A 19,235-nucleotide genomic window follows, 5' to 3' on the forward strand; every position below is an offset into this window, starting at 1 on the left:
CTAGTGCTAGTGATCCGACGGCCAAATTTAATATCTTAACGGATAAGTAGAAGTGTCTTTGCATGATTTTGATTTATCCTGTTTTTTATTAATTTAATTTGTGCCAGCGCCGACCACCGCGTCTATATCACATAGACGCTACGGCTGCTGATTGAAATTTCATTGTTGTTTTTTTTTTATTGTTCGCTGCCTATAGCCTCTGCCGTTGCTGCTGGACGATACCAGCGTATTTGTCTGCAGCGGCGTCTGCTTGTTTGTATCGGGATAATGGATTGTGCAAAATGTGGCAAAACCATTCGCATTAGCGATGATCCTGTTGTTTGCGTTGGTAAATGCAAGTCTCAATTCCATAGAGTTTGCACACCACTGACAAAAATAGCAGCGAAAGTCGTAAATGATAATGATTATATTGTGTTTAAATGTGTATCATGTCTATCAGCCCAAGATGACGGCGGAAACATTGATGCTTTGAGTGGTGAGCTGACCAAGATTATGGGTGTATTGTCATCTATATCTCAGTCGCTTACCGATAACCAAAGCAAAATTGAATCAAAGATAAACACGGCAATTTCAAGTGGTATCGAGATAATTTCGAAATCGGTCAGTGACTCTCTGCGTGAGAGTATGGTATGCATTGAAACCAGTGTTGCCAGTAAGCTGAATGATTTCAAAAAATATCTTGAAATTAAAGATCGGGAAATTAATGCAGCCTCACTGAACAGAAAGAGAGCACGTAATGAGAAAACGGTTCACTCTGAATCGGACTCAAATCCCAGTAAGAAAATGTTTTTAGCACGCGATGAACTGATTGTGGACGATTCGAGACGCGATGACGAGGTTTTTTGTTGCAATAAACAAACCTACGCGAACGTTTTAGCGGGGTCAACTGGGGCCGTTTCTTAAAAAAATTCAAAGGAAAGAGAACCGTAAGGCTCGGCCGGTCATTGTGATCAAACCAGTCGAGTCTTCTCAATCTAGTGAAAACACTAGATTATTTTTGAAAGAAAAATTGGATCCGAAAATACACAAAATTAGTAATTTTAGGAACGGAAAGAATGGCTCGATTATTGCTGAGTGTGCAACAGGGGATAATGTTGAGGTTGTGAAAAAAGATATAGAGAGCAATCTAGGTGAAAAGTATAGTGCTGTTATTCCCAAAATTCCGAAACCAAAGTTGAAAATTGTGGGAATGAGTGATCGGTATTCCTCTGAAGACTTCATTGACCTGTTGAAAAGTCAAAATGACCTCAACGTCAATGAAGTGAAAGTTATTGCGGAGTACGAAAATACTCGCTTCAAATATAATAAATATAACGTAATTGTTGAAGTTGACAAGGATACTTATAACGCTTTGATGAGTGCTGGAAAAGTAAGCATTGGGTGGGATAAGTGTCCTGTACAAAAGGCTATTAATGTTTTGCGTTGTTTTAAATGTGGAGAATTTGTCCATAAAAGCACGGAGTGTGTTAATCCCGAAACATGTTCCAAATGTAGCGGGCAACACAAGACATCTGATTGCTCTTCAACTGAATTTAACTGCGTGAATTGTTTATAGTCAAATAAAGAATTGAAAATGAATTTGGACGTTAAATATCCAGCTTCTAGTTCACAGTGTCCGGTTTATCGGAGACTGTTTGAAAAAAGAAAAAACAACATGTTTTTTAGTAAATAGCAGCTAAAAAAACGCAATGTGAGAGGAAGTTAGAAATATTGTATCTGAATATTGCTGGTTTATCTACAAATTATGTTGCTTTGCGGCATCTTGTGGAAACAAAACGTCCAATGTTAGTATTTTTAACCGAAACTCATATAGTAGATGCCGATGCATTTGATCAATACAGTTTTCCGGGATACAAAGTTGCTTTTTGCCTTTCGCATTCCAGACATACTGGTGGGGTTGCTATTTACGCCAGGGAATCAGTAACATTCAACATTCTATCAAACGAATCTGTTGAAAACAATTGGTTCCTTGGAATTTCAGTTGAAGGAGGCATGACGATTGGAAACTTCGGACTTTTATATCACTCCCCTAGTTCAAGTAACCAGCGTTTTTTAGAAATATTAGATAACTGGTGGGATAACTTCGTTGATTTAAACAAATTAAATGTCATTGCTGGTGATTTCAATATTGATTGGTTAAATGATCCAAATTCGAATCAATTGAAGCAGTTAGCTAACTTTTACAATTTAACACAAACGGTTTCAGAATTTACGAGAATTTCCAGACATTCGCGTACATTAATTGATCACGTGTTTGCCAATTTTGACAACGTTCATTCTGTTACAGAGGCCGATTGTTAAATTTCAGACCATGAGACAATTTGTATTTTGATAGAGAATGATCGAAACCGTGATGAAAAGGTAAAAATTAAGTGCTGGAATAGATATTCAAAGCAGGCATTGTCTCAGCTTGTTTTGAGAAGCTTGGATTTTCTCCCAATAACTGATGATTTGAATAATAAAGCAGCTGTTCTCACCAATACGCTGAAAGAGTGTACCAGTAGTCTAGTTTTTGAAAAATACATTGAATCGGATAAATCGAACAGCTGGTACTCTTTGGATCTTTTACGTTTTAAACGTAAAAGAGATAAAAAGGACAAACAATTTTGCCGAAGTAACGATAACAATGATTGGAATAGGTACACTGTCGCGCGTAATTTATAGTCACGCGCCTTGAAAAAGGCCCGTTGTGAATATATACAGAGGAAGATCGATCAACATCAAAATAACAGCAAAGGGTTATGGAAAATATTGAAAACATTAATGAAAAATAAAGATCGTTTTCCGCAATCCATAACATTTGACGGTTTGAGAGAACAATCAGCGCGAGTAATAGCAGAGAAATTCAACAATTATTTCGTTGATAGTGTTCAATCGATCAATCAAAGCATTGATTTGGTCAATGAACCGGACGACATAATACAGCCGATCAATAATAACTGTAGCTTTGATGGTTTTCATCCTATTACTTTTGCAGAGTTGAAATATATTTGTTTTTCTTTGGAAAGTTCGGCTGGTATCGACAATGTCAACGCAAAAGTAATACAAGATTGCTTTTATGTTATTGGACACGACCTGCTGGTCCTTGTTTATGAATCATTACAAACGGGGCAGGTGCCTGAAGTTTGGAAGGAATCTCTTGTGGTTCCTATCCCCAAGATTACTGGGACGGATAAAGCCGAAGAGTTCCGTCCCATTAACATGTTGCACACACTAGAGAAAATATTAGAACTTGTTGTAAAAGGCCAGCTGATGAATTATTTAAATAGTGATAACTTGCTAATCCCAGAACAATCAGGTTATCGAGAGGGTCACTCTTGTGAGTCTGCTTTGAATCTGGTGTTAGCAAAATGGAAAGAAAAAATCGAGGCTAAAGAAACTATTTTTGCGGTGTTTTTGGATCTAAAACGCGCTTTTGAAACAATTTCTAGGCCATTATTGTTACAAACATTGGAGCGCTTTGGTATCGTAGGGACAGCATACCAATGGTTTGAAAGCTATTTGTGTGCTAGAACTCAGAAAACTCGTTTTAACGATTTTGATTCGGATTCCATTGTTAATACACTTGGTGTACCGCAAGGAAGTGTTCTAGGGCCCATTTTATTCATTATTTACATTAATGACATGAAGCGAGTTTTACGGTTCTGTGATATTAATTTATTCGCTGATGACACTGTTCTGTTCATTGCAGCAAAGCATCCGCTTGATGTTGTAGCACTTCTAAACCAAGATTTACATTATTTAGCGAATTGGTTGAAATTTAAGCAACTAAAGTTAAACATTAGTAAGACAAAGTACTTGATAATTTCTTCAGCCAACTCCAGACTAGACGTAAATATTGAAATTTATGGTGAGACGATTGATCGCGTAAATGAAATAAAGTATCTTGGAGTAATTATTGATGACAGATTAGCTTTTAAGTCTCACATTGATAATGTCATCAAAAAAATGGCCAGAAAATACGGTGTCTTGTGCCGGTTAAAGAATGAATTGACTATTAGTAGTGAAATTCAGTGGTACAAGTCAATTATTTCACCACATATAGATTTCTGCTCATCCATTTTATTCCTGGCAAACAATACGCAAATATTGAGATTGCAACGTTTACAAAATAGAATTATGCGATTAATATTAAAATGTAATAGATACACTTCCTCGAGTTTTATGCTGGACGCATTACGATGGCTTTCTGTGAAGCAAAGAGTATACTTTTTGACAATGGTGTTTCTATATAAAATTTTTAATAATATGTTGCATCGATATTTGTGTGACCGAATTGATAGAGGAAGAGATTTGCACAGGTACAACACTAGAAACGCGGAAGATGCCAGAACACCAAATTTTTTTTTTCTTACTCTCTGTTGTACAAAGGAATAAACTTTTTCAATTCGATGCCCAGGCAAGTAAAACGTGCAGCGATAAAAGCAGAGTTTAAACGGCTTTGTATTTCACACATAAAGTCTGTTTTGTAGACAGCATAGATTTTTTGTAAATTTATAAAGTAGATTGTAAAATTGAAATATTTTTTTTTAATTTATTTGGTACATTAAGTTATTATCCGGATCCGGAAACAGCAACTAGACCCGCACGATACTCTCAGGTCCCGAGGGAGACAACCCAATATGCCAGTCCGTAATATCTTGGCCCAGAAGCGGAACATATTCAATATGCCGCTTACCTATGGCGATGGAAAACCATCAAACAACAAATCAGTGCTTTTAATGCAAAACATTCCAGCTTTAAGTTAGATTTAGTTTCAGCTCGTAGTCGGCAGCGAGGATAAAAATTTGCTTTTAGTTATTAAGATATTTTAGAAAGTAAGCTACCAGATATAATTGGCGCCGTTAAACATTAAATTGTATTTGTGCCGTGTCAAATAAATTATAGATGAAGAAAAAAAAATTAAATTATTATGTTCATTGATGATGATGGATTTTTTGTTTGAATATAGTTATATAATATTAAATAGTAGAGTAAAAAAAAAGAGTCGGCTACACATGTTTGAGTCACGCGCGCGGAGACTGACATAGACAATCTTGATAGGAGTACATCAGGTTTGAAAACCTGAAATGGAAACAAAAAGCATATCGGGTTGACAAATTGCTTTTTGTCTTGTAATATTTTCTAAATTATTTTACTTTCTTTTTAACAATTCATCTGTTTTCACAATTTAAAATAGGGTTTGGAGCGAAAACTGAAAAGGCTTGAGTTTGCCTGTGATCTGTAGAGCTCGTTATCGAGAAATATAGTATCATTGGATCTCTCTCGTAGTTCTAGATCGTTATCTAGAACCAATTCTGATTAGTTCACGCTCTTAAACATTAGGTTCAATTCCTAATCAAATCCAGATAATTTCCGGGTTGGAAACGTTCTGGGTGAGCCTTGGATTGGAAGTCCGTCATTTTTTTTTTTTAATTATTGGTATTCATTTGAAGGGTTACTATGTCTGAAATCTATAACCAGTTCGGTATTTGTTTGCCAACTGGTTACACTGCATGTTTTTAAAAATATCTCATATAGATAAATCGTCCAGCTCAAACCGATGTAGGGGTATGAGGTGGGACCATCATCATCATCATCAAGGTCCGCGTTGTTTGAGCCCATCTTTATGTTGAAGTCGCACAAATGGATTTGAATGTCCCCTTTCGGGATTTTCTCAACCACATTGTTCAGCTGACTGTTGAAACTTGCTTTCTCCTGCGAGACAGTAGTATCTGTTGATGCATAGCACTGGATTACAGTAAGATTTCTAACCCATGTTCTAATTTTGGCCACAATTATTCTTTCGTTTATTGATTCCTACTTCATCAGGGCTGCGTGTTCCCCTGTGCTCAATAGGAGGCCTAAGCCTAAGATCTCTATCTCGCTGACAGGGCTGCCATCTTAAATTTTGCGGAATCCACCGTTTTTTCTTCCCTGTTGGCGTAGATCAAAGTTGCGAGCAGAGGTGATATATTTGCCCATGTTCACTCTTTGCTTACGGGAAAACTTCATTGAAGTCTTTGAAGATTTGACGCTCTTCCGTTGCGGCTAGGGGCACCAAAATTCACAGGAACATTCCAGTTTGAGCTTGAAGGCAAAATTTTTCTCGCATTTGTCAACCAACAATGATTATTTTACAATCCTAGTCAATAGCAAGTTTTCTCAAATTTTTTAAAACTTTGGCGCAATAATCTGCTGATTTTATACTGATATAAGATTTGAAATTCTAAAATATTCTGATACCCACTTTTCGCTCTGTCTGTCATCTTGCTATTAATATTTTTGAAGGATCAAACAACTTGTAGGGCTCTGGTTATTTAAATTAATACCGCTAAGGAGAAATACTGTATTACTTACTTTACTTCACTTTACTTTGTTGGCCGATGGACTGCTTACCGGTCTAGGGCCGAACGAATTAAAGGTGTCCCGCTTCTTAAGTCTTGGATAACCGTTGTCTAGTCACATCGTACTCCAGCGAAACGTGCATCTTCTTCCACCGCTGCAATCCACCGAGTCGACGGCTTCTTTCTGGTTCTCTGCTGAAGATAGTTTTGGCGACTCACTCGTCAGGCGTTTTTGCTACATTTCCAGCTCACTGAAGCCTGCCACACTATGTTACTTTCACTATATCAGCATGTTTGTATGCGTGGTACAACTCGTGATTCATGCGCCTGCTCCACAGTGCATCTCCCAATTTACCACCAAATATCAATCGCCGAACTTCACGCTCAAGAACTCCGAGCACTCGCCGATCAGATTCCTCCAGCGTCCATGTTTCATGCCTGTAAAGGGCCACACATATACGATCATCTACAGACCTCCACTGGACTCTTGTTTTCTGATTTCCCAACACACCGAAACCGACGCTTCGTCGTAGTAGATGTGGTATTCGAAAGAAGAGTGTGCAGAAGGGTCTATTGCACGGAAATCCTTTTTTTCGGAATGGGGCCACCGAACCTCCTCAATCGCTGCGATTTTAACTCCCAGCCTCTGTAATTCTCGAGCAAGCAAGCCAGCTCGCGCCGGTTGATTGAAAGATCGGATGTTCCGATTCAGACGCTGTTAAACGCCGCTCTTAACGTGGGAACACAGCCGAGAACGACCTCTATTCCACGTCAGCATACGACCAAAATTTCCACGTGGAGGTTAGGATTAGAATTACTGGATAGAGGTGAATGACCACACGGGTTCAGCCTTTTACCAACCAACATTATATTATTTTCATTTTCTTTTCCATTTTCTATTTTTCAATTGTGGAGGACGTACCCGGGTCCCGAAAGCAATCACCTTTCTTTTCATAAAAAACATTCTTCTCGAAGCGACGAATTCAGACTTCTGATGCCTTTTGGAGAAGTCATTAGAGGGAAAATAATAGACTGCTAAAATTTTTAGTGGTCATCGCGAATTCTTTGCGAAGAAATCATAGTTTGAAACTGATTTAAATGCCAACCTTATGATGCGTAAAAAGATATAAAAGATCAAGATTAAGATATAAAAGTACCGTGAAACGAGATGAATAAAAAAAGTCTATGATAAATCTTGCAGTGTACAAAAAATACTGTCATGTCTAGAATGTTATGAAAAATTGAAAAACAGCCTCCCTTTATCAAGGGTGTAACTACCATTTTGATAAAATAAGTCATTCATTCTGTTATTGAAAATATGTTGCGTGTTTCTATTCACCCATCAATGGGGCAAATAGAAACACTCATAGGTCGATTTCGTTTTCTTTGTTCAGATGAATGATTCGAGTTTTATTTTGGAGAAAACAGAACAATTGAACAATTGAGAGGCAAGCATGTTATAAAGTATTAAAATAGTGCAAATGTTCGGTTTATTACTTCATGTTATCCTATGAATAAATATGTTCTTTCAGAATCCTTATGGAAAACGGAAGAATTCGGGGTTGGGTCAAGCATTTCCACCGGTTCGGGATCTTTCTGTCTTTCGTTTGGGACACGACTTCCATAAACAATCTATTCTGGTAGAACTGAAACATTTTTCTCGGGTTGTTGATGTCTTTGTCGGTCCATTGCGGACATCACGCCGCAAATAAATCAGACTTCCGACACATTTTTGGTTATTAGGTTGGTTGTCTGCTCGATTTGGTTCTAAGGGTAACATCTGAATAATCACAGACATCATTTTACATAGAAAATATAATTACATTTCATAAATCCACTTGTTTTTGCGAAGAAAATATTTGTTATGGTGTTGTTTCTATTCGCCCAGTAAATTTGCGACCCAGGAGTTTTCCATGAACCATAGGAAAAAGGGTGATGAATACCTTACGGTAAACATTAAAATCAGTGTAAAAACTTAAAATGCTACTTAAATAACTACCGATCCAGTAAAGCACAAGAACGAGTTTTAAGTGGAACTAAATGGCTTCCACAAGCAATGTTTTTTGACACCCGGGAACACTCAGAACTTGAGCCTTCATTTCCTTTTTTTAAACTAACTGCAGGACTTGTTTGCTATTGAACTGTTCAAGAAAATATTTTTCGCATGGTTTTTAACTGTTATTAAGGACTCATATAAGCATTGTCAAGCTCAGAAGTTTTGTTTCTATTCGCATCACTGTTTCTATTTTCCCAGTTTCACGATACTAAAAAAGACATGCTAGACACCTTGGTCTTGCTCTTGCGTCACTCTAAAAAAATCTTAAAACCCGCTTGTTTGTTTTTATTTTTATTATAAAATTTTGCCTTTACTATTGTCTTACGTTCGTTGATTGCAAATTTGATTAATTTTTATGACTTGATTATCCGGAATATTCGACTATCCGGAATGAAAAAAAATTGGATACTACGGATAATTGGGTAGGGCCTGACTACTTACGTTCGTAATGTGAATTTAAAAACAAAAACGAACTCTCAACAGCAGAATTTTTTCAATCAAAAACCAGTTTGAGATATTATATTAGTGAATAAATTTCTGTATTCAAGATCCGATTGCGTTTATACATTCAAATGTTTTTAACCGTTAATAAACTATACTAATCAAAAGGATAGATCGTAAACACTAAGGTAATTAACAGTTCTACTAGGCAAAAGTCATTCGTCAACAAAATTATCAATAGGATATAATCCACTCCTAAAAAATCGCCAGGAAAAACTGCAATTTTCAGTTGGCCGTCACATGTTTACCCAACATCTCGGAACCAACACATGTGACACAAAGGCTGTGATCACATCCCGTTATTCTACCACAGCTGATATTTCGCAGCTTCCTCTCCCAAGAATGCTGCTGGATGCCCGACCGTTTCTCGATGGCTTTGTTCGTTTTCTACAGCAGTCGATTTCTTTCTAGGTGAAGAAAGGATTTTTTTCTCGTTCGGGACGGGAATATCTGAATTTCTCACGCCAAACCCGTAATTCTTCGGCTGCACACATAGACAACATTCATTCAAACAGCTCTTTTATTCGCCGAGCGCTGCTTATCTGCTGGAATGGCTCGCTCTGAGTTTTTCCACCTAATATCAGCTTTTCCAAAGAAGAATGCGCGCAGACGCGTATCGTTTGTTCTCTTTCTTGCGCTCTCGCTCCCATTTAATCACGCATACTGGTGCTTGCCGAAACGACCCCGTCTGATAGCAATGCCAGGCTGAGTGACACTTTGCTACTCCTTCAAAACGGTAACACATCCCTTTCTGGGCTCCCACCAGAGCGTTTTCCGCGAGGAGGTCGTGCGGAGTTACAAAGAGCTCCTTTTTCACAGAACCGTGAGAGCGCTCCGCTACGATGGAAAGAAAAGGGTTTTTTCTCCGGGCGGCCGACGACGACGACGACAGCAACGGTGAACAGGACCTTGGACGGAAATATGAATTTTCCTCGGTGCTGACTGGCAGGATTGGGCGATAATCGTGGACTTTCAGCGAGCCGCGAGGCAGAACTATCGGAAATCGGTAAGGATTCTAGCGGAGAACTTACGTGACGGGTGCAAAGTGTGAATTTTCCATTTGGGGTTTGGTCGGATCAATAGGAAAAGATTTTCACCAGCTTCAGGCAAGGTTTGATTCCTGCACGTGAAAAAAAAGAACACTGACGGGAGACTCGTGTGCGAGCGTGTTCATAGATCTCACGAGTGATTGCACGAGAATTTTGATCGTGTGAAAATTTTCGTCAGTTTTCCTTCATAATTACGATGTTAAACAAATAAAGACAGTGCTCAGTGGTGGCATGTGACGGTTTTGCTAAACTACTAACGCTAGAACATGTTTATCGGAACAACGTGTTAAGGATGTTATTAATGTTAAAACACGTTTAAAAATGTCCAGCAAAACTTGCTAATTAATTTGAATATAGTTTACATTTTCTGTGTTAGCCATTAGCTATGAATAAAATAATTCGTCTACGAAACGTGGCTTGCGTGAACGAAAATGTTTGAAGCAGGATGTCAACTTTATGTCACTGGAATAACGTTGGAATAATAGCATGTAGACCATTTTCAGTGCAAGTGGAAAAACGTATAAAATATAAATTTCTTTGTTCTGTCCGTCCGATGGCATTCGATCCAATTATTGTGCAGGATCAGTTCTGTTGTCATTAGTGAGCATGTGCAGTACAGGATCTACCAGTAACGGAGCAAAAGCAAATTTTTGACAGCTTGACACTAACACAGTTTCATGCGCACACCAGCAGACACTGTTTCTGTGCTTATTTCGTATGATATTTTACTCTTCTTTTTGGTTTCATCTCTCTGCAAAGTCCTGAATTTGTTTTTTGGCTGCAGGAGAACCAACCTCTTGAAAATAAACTTTGAATGTCAGCTGACCCCAAATTTTCTTCACGCAATACAAAATTCCATTACATGTAGACTGAAGGACTAAAAGTTTTTTTTTATTTTGTTCTTTTCTTACAGATAACCTCATCGCAGCAAAATGTGGATTATTAGGTTTTTGCGGAACACCTGGATTTGGTAAGATCTATGCCTCATATGTTCTGCACAGAGTGTAGTTCTCCTTATAGTGATTGGAACACCTTTTTCACCTGATGGCCGTCCCGAACGGAGACATGAAAAAACCTATCCTTTCCCAAACCATTTTCTTGAAGCACTCTGATAGAAATATCTTTAGCTCCCTGCAAAATATGACACCAAAATTCGTTTTCGCACGTAATCGCGTATACATAGCCACAGCGTAGTAGTACTCATTTGCGGGAACCCGTAGATCCGAACTTGTGCTGCCGTTTCACATGTTACAAGAACGGATGTATGGGATTCTGCCGATGTATGGCAAAGCATCGATCGATGGCTCGGAATCAAACCGAACCCTGCAATTGTCGTCCTCTATATCTGCTGAATGGTCTGTGAAAAAACCAAAGCTCCAGATTTAGGCGAAAAGAGTCCGATTTCCCACCCGTAGTTGCTGTGAACCGGATAGTAGCAAGTCGAAAATTTCACCAGGAATGAGAGAAAAATCATCCCACATACGTTTTAGTGCTACATAAGTGTGAGTGCGTGTTTCATCACGGTGGTGACGGGTACGAAAGATACACCCCCTTGGGCTTAAGTGAAGTGTTCAAAAATGCTTACAGGATGAAAAATGCACAGCTCCGCTGAACGCAACTTACCGCCTCAACACGAGGGAAAGCTGGAACAATGCCAAATCTAATGGGTGAGAAAGAAAAAAAAATGCATCGATCAATCCTTTAGTGTCTAGTGGGCTAGAAAAATAACCTCCATTTGTTTTCCCGCACTCCTTTAGTCCTCCCGCTGTCGATATCATTTTCATTTAGACTAAGCAAAAGCGTTACCACAAAAAGCAAAATAAAATTTTCTAAAACAATTGGCTGTTTTATTTATTGCAGTTTCGTTTCACATCCTAGCTATACGAACTGAAAAAAAAAACGATCGAAGTTATTTCCTTGCTTTTATTTAGTTTCTTCTGCAAAAACAAAATCTGTCAGTGAATTGGCGTACAACATTGGATAAACGTGATTGTTGGTTTGTATAGGTATTCTTTTCCATCTGTATCAACTGTATTAACTGCTCGAATCGATACATTTCTATCTCGATGGTGTAATGCTCTGGCATTGGAAGCGCAGAATTTCATCTCAGTTTTCCGAGAATCGATGGTAAATGCATAATTCAACACTACCAAACAAATGGCTAGTCCAAATACGTTTGTCGTAATCGCATTTCAACTGCAATAGTAATATTGCAGAACTATGCTTTAAGCGAAATCACATTTTTGGAGGGTTTTGTAACGAGAAGCTTTTAGTACTTAAACCTCAAGTAAACTGCAAAATGCAAAATTCAAGTAATAACAATTGTTTAAAGCATAAAATGCACCCACACTCGAATTTATGCTGCACTCGGTTCGATCGATTTCGATGCTTTATTTGATTTGATGATAATTTGCTATAGGTCGACAATTCAGGTATTATAATTTGCAGAAAGGTGTTGAAACAATTCAACCTCGATGCATTATCATTTTCAAATAATCTTTTCATCGACGATGATCTACTAAGGATTTTTTTTTTTAGATTTTGCTCATTTCAGTTATAAGCCTATTTTTTATCACTTTACTTTTAGAGGTGCTTATATTGGTACTTAGCAATGCTAATGTTTTTTCAAGCAGCCCTCGTTGTTGCAAAGCTGCTAATGCAACTTTCTAATATACCATGCACAGAATTTAAACATTTAAACTTTTTATCATGGTCCAAATGCCAGTTGCATAACTTTGGATGGAGCAACATCGTTCACGTGATAAAAGAATTCTGTTTTCTCTGATTCAATATCTCAAGTATTTAAAATTTATTGAATCAAAAATAGTTTCCCTTTTTATCACCAACACGTTTCTTAACAAACCTAGTTATGGATATTTTGATTCTTACTCAATTAAAAACTTATAAACCACCTGAGATTTTTCACTCAACAAAATCTTTCAAATGCATTCCAAAACGTTCAAATTCATTGTTGCAGAGAAACATGATAATGTTGATTGGTGTTCACGAATCAACCATAAAACATATCGATGGGTCATTCCATACGAAATGATCTCGAAAAAGCATAAGCTTGTCATCGACTACACAGGTGTTGCTCGAATATTGCTCATATATGTAAATATATTTCTAGACACCTTAACCCATTAGGAGGAGCTTCGTAGCTGCAAGGTTACAGAGTCCGCCTTCACAAGCGAATCTTAGTAGAATATCAGGCCTTTTTGGTTGTCAAATAACCTTAACATGGGTTTATTCTCGGGCTCCCCACCGCATACCCTTTCTTCAAGCTGAATTCTACAAGTACCGCTGTGGACTTTCCTCCCAACAAAAAAAAGCCTCTTATTGTTAAACTAATCTGATTCACTTATAATAGTCCTCTCCAGGGCATTGTAAATATGTCACGATATCGGCTGTAGGAACGAGGTTTCAATAAGACTCCTTCCTCTTGCCATAATAGGTCCCTCTTAGAAGAAACTTGGCCAAAGAGGAACTTTAGGTGAAGTCTCTCACCAGGGAATTGTAATTAGGCGATATTAGTAGGAGGCTCGGTATAGTAGAGCAGTAAGCTTTAAACTGAGGGGTAAAACTCACAAACAAGCACGGATATAAATGATAAGCGTATCACTTATTGTAATAGTGATACTACCAAGAAAATGTAGTGGGGAGCTCCGTAGCCGCAAGGTTACAGATTCCGCTTTGGCAAGCGGGTAGTCGTGGGTTCAAATCTTAGTAGAATCAGGCCATTTGGTTGTCAAAGGACTTTAGCATGGGTTTATTCTCAGGCTTCCCACCACGTACCTTTCCTTCAATCTGAATTCTACAGTACCTCTGTTGACTCTCCTTCTAACAAAAATAAGTCCCTATTATAATACAACTGGTGTGAGTATCGTATGAAAGTTCTCTCCAGGGACGTGTAATTAGGCGATATTGTTAGGATGAACGGAGGCTCGGTATAGTAGTGTAGTGAGCTTGAAACGGGAAGGTAGAACTTACACACAAGCACGGATATGAATGATAAGCGCATGACTTACTTCAATAGCGATACTGCCAATAATATGAAGTGCGGAGTACAGAAAACACCTGGGCAATATCACAATAGATCAAATGTGCGACCAGAGACATTGACGAGTGACGAGTCTACACAGAGGAAAAAATATTATGGACCGGACGCAGATCCTGATTTTCCTTCAACGTTATTTTCATGACGTTGTATTGTTCTAGTTAAGAATAAAATTATGAAAAATTTTTTTTTCAAAACCGAATTTTTTACCATTCTTTTTACACTACAATAGACCCAAGCATGGAAAAATGCTATAGGCACATACTTTAGGTGGGCAAAACACTTTATAACACACTAAAAGTGGTGGAGTAAAACAATTTTCTCCAAAGCTTCCGTTTTATAATAAACAGCATTGACTTTTACGCCTTTGTCGAACGAAAGTCAGGTGAAGCTTACCTCGGTTTCAAACTCGAGGACAACCGGTTTCTCATCAGAAAAGTTAAATCGTATTAAGCGTGCCATGAAAGTATCATTTTTGTTCTATCGAACCTTTTTTCCTGAAAAGACTCGGAAACACCATGAACTTTCAGTTTCTTGTGGACCTTACATATAAAATAAGTTGCTAAAATATTGTGGACAGATTCAATAGATATTAGACTGGGACACAGTTAAATTGGGAAAAAGGTGTTATTTTTTCGCTCTCGTGCACTTTTCGTGTTCCTTACAGATCCTTTAACAACTTTGTAAGTTTTCAGATCGATCGGTGGAACTATATTTTCATGCCCAGTTTTATAAAGTATTAATACGATTTCATATGGGGAAAAACTTTTTTTTTAAATAGATTCTCCAGAGATTTCCAGTTGGCTCCTAATAATATGTCATTACATGATATTTGGAGAAAATATTTCTGGAAAAAACTTAGCTGAAGACCGTAAGGTGCTACGATGTTTGTAAAACAGGGTTTTTTTTCTCACTGATTAAATACCTGACGATGTTATTCGTCTAAAGCTACACACTGTTCTTTTAGGAAGTTTCTTGAATTATGTTTAGCGCCTAGTAAATTTTAATAGGCTTTTAGGAATTTTTAAAATGTTCCAGCAGTCTTGTCAAGAAACGTATATTTTTTTGTGTTATACTGGCGTTGCCAACCTTAAAAATATAGCTGAAAATAGAACAATTTGTTTTTATATGTATCACCATTATGAAGCAAACTGCAAGAAAAAAGACTAGTCATTACATCAGGAAACAGTCTGATATACGATGCTAGACGCGAGGTATTACGTACGTGAGGCATATTGGATACAAAGTTTCTGTCCGAGTCAACCGCCGACTCGCCGTTGGCAGCGGCCGCCTCTTGCAAACAAACAACTGATTTGCTAGAACTACTCAAACACTTCAACGTTTGAATTCAAAAAGTGGGTTTTTTCGGATAGTGATAAAAAACTAAAACAGATAATTGAGTTTATCAAACTCGCAAGGAGAGTAATTATATTATATAACGCCTTGCAGCAATTAACCGGAACATTCACCATGGCGGACGAAAACATGCATGTAGGCATGTTTTCGAGTTATATCTTCCTTATTTTATTTTATTCGTTTATCAATTCCTACTCAGTTTTCGCGACAAAATTTTTGGAGTAGATCTTACGCTTCAGGTTTGCCGAGAAATTTTCGATGGGACGCAGCTGGGGGACGTTGAACGGGTTCGCCACCTTGGGTACACTGTTGTCAACTGTACAGATTTATATGGAAAATCTGGAGATGAGTAGAAATTTTCGAAATAGTTAGAAAAGTTTAGACAAAATTTTGTAAAAGACTCTGCAACAATACAACGAATGCGATCTTACAACCCACACTCACTTGAAATTTACTGCCAAATCTCGGTGATTTGTTGCCGTTTGAGAATGGCACCACTAAGTGCTCGGTTAAAAACCTGCATCTGTTACATTTTTTCCTAAATCTCAGTCCATCCTTCTTAAAACTATGGCACAAAATTTCCGAAATATCGGTAGTGTTGCTAAATCATGGATTTCACTGTTCTTTTTTTTTTGTAATTTATGTGTAAAATGGGATATAACCGTGATGACTCGAACTCGAGAATTATTCTCAAGTAGACTTTGCAATCCCGGGAGGGTTTTTCCGGGAAATATTTTCTCCTGGGATTCCCGGATCCCGGAAACAGAAATACCGATTCCCGGGATCTTGGGATTCCCGAGTTCTTCGAAAAATTTCGCAAGATTTATTATACAATAGTGCGATATAACTAAATACACTATCAAAGCTCGAAACTGACATCGTCAAAATTTATAGCAGCACTAAAGTTAAGCAGGCATTAGACGAAGCGAATATTTGCTATTTTTCAACGAATTTTGTTTGCATAAGATAAAATCCGTATTAAAAACAGCAAACACTTGCTTTGTCTAATGATTGCTTAAGCATTACACGAAGCAAATATTTGCTTGATTGACGGTTAATGTTCGCTTATCGTGTAATATCGAATTAGTTGCCTCAATTACTTGTCAAAAATATTTGCTGTCTTATTCAGTAAACGACTCAAAGTTAAGGCAACTTAGGTAGTGGTCGTGATTTCACATAAAAAAATTATTTTTGTGGTTTAATTATGTAGCCATTAAAATGCTCTAAAACTGACTTGGTTTGAGTAGTTTGAGTAGTTGAGTAGTTTGAGCTTAGTAAGCAATCACGAAAAAACTGCCGAATGGCGGAATAACTTATCAGTTATTCAATGGAAATATTCACTCGGAATCCTACTTTCTAACCAATGGTGATACCAACTCTAAAAGAGTTCGACGTATTGTTCTCGCAACGGAAACTAGATTTGCTACGCAGCTTATTTTGTGAACATAGTTCGCAAATATATTTGATAAAAATGAGCGATGAAGCTTTGCAAACAGAATTTTTATCAAATATTTGCTATAGTGCATATATAATAGCCTGAAGAAATATGTTGCCCAAACAAGTCCATACCAAAATATAGAAAATATTTGCCTCGTCCAATATCTGCCTAACACTCAGCTCTCTCTTCAACAAACTGAAAGTACTGGACACTCCAGTTTCTAATGAAATGTAGCAAGAGCTGGAATCGGTGATTTGAAAGTATACCAGAAACCAAACACCAGCGGTGATTCAGCGGACTTAAGTAAAGTTTTACAGAAATAAATTACATTATTTGGGCTTGACGGGAAATTGTCAACGGATCTGAAGCGATTTACATGAAGCGAATTTAAATGATAAAAACTATGGTCCAATGGAACAGATTTTGGTACAGTTTTTTTCTGGAAATACTATAGATTGAAAAGATTTTTGCAGCTCCTTGTACAGATGAAAATGTGACAACACTGCTTGGGTACCACATCGATATTCAGCCGCTCCAACGATCGCTTCGAGTAGTGGACCGAAGCCAGATTCAGAACATCACGTTTACCCCCCGTTTTTTTCGATGAGCATCTTCCGGCAGGCACTTCGTACTAGAAATTTTCCTGTTCACGGCCAGTCCGGAGCTAAAGAAGAGCGGCTTTCTCGCTGATTTTCAGCCACAAAAGAATCTTGTTGGGAACTTGGTGTATGAACCTCGGAGCTTTCTTCCTTCTTGGGTGAAGTAAAATACGAAATGCCCTGCCAGTCGTTGCCATCCAGGGTGAGATGGTTCTCGTCGTTCAGCAACACCGCCACGTCGCGATTTGCCGCGAATTTCGACATGACCATCTTATTCAATCGCTTCCCCTGCGTCATTGCCTGCACTGCCGTGATATAACATTATGACGTACATCCATTTGTTCAGTTTTTCAATGCGGCCCAAAAACGAACGGGTTACTTTTGTATTGAAATGGTGCATACGTCATTTTGTTTTCTTAATTCTATGCAACGCACGAATTAGTTACAACTAGAAGAAAGATACCAAAAGATGGGTCTTCGAATAACGAACAAACTGGCATAAGAACCCCATATTTGAAAAAATGGCGCTTACGGCAGTCTGCGAGATTACGGCAGTGCACTCTTAAACCAGTGGACGGGACTACCGCTTCCTGACATGTGTGTCCATGGTCGCCAGATACCTTTTCACTGTTTGGGCGGTTGCATCGACTTCCCGGCCAAGCCCACGCAGCGATGTAGCCATCTCGGTCTTCCTCTTCAGCATTCTTTGGAGCTTCTTGTCACTCAGGGTCGTTGGCCGTCCGGAATCGGGCTTTCTTTCGGTGCTCTGATTGTTGTCCAATAGTTCCAAAATGTTGTAGATGCCGGAACGGGCGTATCTGGCGTACAAAAAGTGCCGCACTATATCCGTTTTCGACGCGGTGAGCATATTTCTGAACGGAGTAGCTTCACTGTTTCCGCCATCTCATTTAGAGTTCGACTAATGAAGCTGTCAATTTTGTTTCTGATGACTCATAGGTTACTATGATTGATGCTGCATGCCTAGATTGGTCAGAGCGTGTGAAGGTAAATCCATGAAAAAGTGGTAATTTTGGTCAATTATTTTAATACAAACGATATGTAATATTATTCCTCTGGTTAAGTGCATATCTACCCAGGAGTTAAGAAACGGCATCGCAATTTACGACTCAAGTAAGAAAGAGATGCCAAATAATTGCTTACGAACCAAGCACTTGCGATGATGGGATAAAACTGACAAATTTAATGTTGCGCTTCGGGACGCACACCAGGTCAATATTAAACGAATAAAGAAAGGTTTTGACAGCATTTAGGTCTGTTTCAGGTCAAAGCTGGTGGAATAAAAAAAATTCACTATAAGTTCAAATTATTGATATTCGGTCAAAAGCCTCGAGTGTATAACTTTTCGATTGGCACTCTTGCTCGAAATACATGTTGCAAATCTGGAATACCTAGTTCCGATAATTTAGTCCAACGCAATTATTCCGTATTCGGCCTCCCGTCCATTCAGCCTCGCGTTTGCATCATAATGAATGCTATGATGCTGGATTACACAACATAGCAAAAACACTAGCTGCCGGACAGAATATAAACAGGGAAGATTTCACAAAAAAAAACAATAAGCCAGCTTTCACAAACAAAAATTCTGCGCACGGACACGTTGATGCATTATTTTGCAACGTGTGTTTGTGTGTGTATGTTTGTTTGTGTGCGCATATGTTAAAGTGTTTTTAACAGTCTTCTCTGGATGTCTGAATTTATTTGAATGCTTTAAATACTGTTTGGTTGTAATCTTTTTGATCAAATTGTTCCTAGAAGTTGAGAGTAGAATTATTGCTTTTTACGTTTCAATAGGTAGGAGTTTTGTTTTATTTCTTCCAAAAGTGTTCAATAGA

At 38.1% G+C, this 19,235-nt stretch overlaps 1 long non-coding RNA gene across 1 annotated transcript; it reads left to right on the top strand.

Moving 5' to 3' along the window:
- The first annotated feature begins 9,604 nt into the window (after nucleotides 1–9,604).
- On the top strand, nucleotides 9,605–11,770 carry LOC129733137 (uncharacterized). The gene is made up of 2 exons (XR_008729437.1): nucleotides 9,605–9,889; nucleotides 10,846–11,770. It is a non-coding gene; the product is annotated as an uncharacterized LOC129733137 (long non-coding RNA).
- Nucleotides 11,771–19,235: the final 7,465 nt, after the last annotated feature.

This window comes from Wyeomyia smithii, chromosome 3, assembly GCF_029784165.1.
Source record: "Wyeomyia smithii strain HCP4-BCI-WySm-NY-G18 chromosome 3, ASM2978416v1, whole genome shotgun sequence".
In the NCBI taxonomy this organism is placed as follows: domain Eukaryota; kingdom Metazoa; phylum Arthropoda; class Insecta; order Diptera; family Culicidae; genus Wyeomyia; species Wyeomyia smithii.